This window comes from Branchiostoma floridae, chromosome 3, assembly GCF_000003815.2.
Source record: "Branchiostoma floridae strain S238N-H82 chromosome 3, Bfl_VNyyK, whole genome shotgun sequence".
NCBI lineage: Eukaryota > Metazoa > Chordata > Leptocardii > Amphioxiformes > Branchiostomatidae > Branchiostoma > Branchiostoma floridae.
The window spans coordinates 33,515,697-33,517,264 of NC_049981.1; positions in this window are offsets into that span (position 1 = coordinate 33,515,697).

The following is a 1,568-nucleotide window of genomic DNA, read 5'->3' on the forward strand; positions in this document are numbered from 1 at the left end:
AGTAACCGTTTTGTAATATTCTCCCATGCCAGCCATTCCTGTTGTCAGGTGCAAAGCTTAAGCCCTGGCTTCAGTGTGGAGGGAAAAAGGCAGTGGAAGGAGAGGGATGGGTTCACCCTTCACAGGGCTCGAAATTCATTTTTTGGATTAGGTGCATTGGTGCACCACTTAAATTCAAGTAGAATGTCAGACAAACCTAATAGCAAAACATAGTTACATGCTATCAAATTCTTAAACAAGTACCATGACAGACATTTTTATTATCTTTCTAACCCTTAGATGTCAAGAATATGATGTATACTAGTACCCTTTGATATCTTTACATGATGCATAAACCCAAGAAAATATTTGGGTGCACCCTGTCCACCCACAGAAAATAATTGGGTGCACAGTTCCAACTTTGGGTGCACCTGGGTGCACATGCACCCAGTATTTCGAGCCCTGCTTCAATACGCTCTAGACACAGTAGATAGCAACCCACTACAGCTGAGCTGTCTCCAGCTTTCAAGTTTTTCTGTCATTGTTCAGGAGCCCATGTTTGATACAAATGTATTTCCATTGGCTGAAAATGACACATTTAACAATGTCATGGAGTTCAGATTTTGGAGCAGTTTTTTTGTCCCAACAAGCAACTTTCTGTCCCAGGATGGTAGGACGGGTCCTGGAGACAGCACTGCCTCAAACTGGCCCCATTACTTTACATAACTAGTCATATCCAAGTCTCCATGATGACTACAGTAAGTTATTAATCTCCAAGCAGATCCTACAATGGCATAAGATAGTACCAAACTGGCCAAAGACTAGTCAGCCAAAAGGTGTCCATTTGCCACGTAGCTGAACACACTCTTCAGTCCTCTGTTAGCTTTTTGATACTATCTCATGCTACCGTAGGATCTGCTTGGAGATTAGTAAGTTATCATGTATGTATAGTGATAGACGATTGACAAAACGGGGTTCTTTGACAAAGTGAAGTTTAATCATAACTGTACGAACATTTTGTACAACAAATCAAACATACACATAAAAATGTACACGATGAGAAGTCAAGACCAGGCAGCTCAGAATCCAACTATCTTTTCAGCAGACCGATCCTGACTGTCAATCACAATGTAGCAGTTCAACCAATCAGAGAACAGCTTGACTGATGAGGCATGGCTGGATGTCCATCAAATTTTTGTTTTTCTATCTTTTCATTTTGTATTTCAAGTTTTGATGGAGTTAGGTGTGGCTATACAGGGATCGAAATACTTTTTTTTTGCTACATGCAAAATTGCAAGTTGGCAAAAATTTTACGTGCAATTTGGAAAAAATTTACATGCAAAATACAACTACTAGTCTATACTGCAATAGTCTAGCCAGCATCCATCATTCCATCCTTTGGTGGAAGCTCAGGACATATAAGAATTTTGCCCATTCTGTCACTGTTGACGGACAGAAATCAGCGCTTGAAAATATAGACAGAACTTGAAATTTTTTAAAGATATCCACATAATCAGCATGTAATTTTGCAGCCAGCCAAATTTGATTATATATAACTCCTACTGACGACGGGTGACGATCCCAGTCAG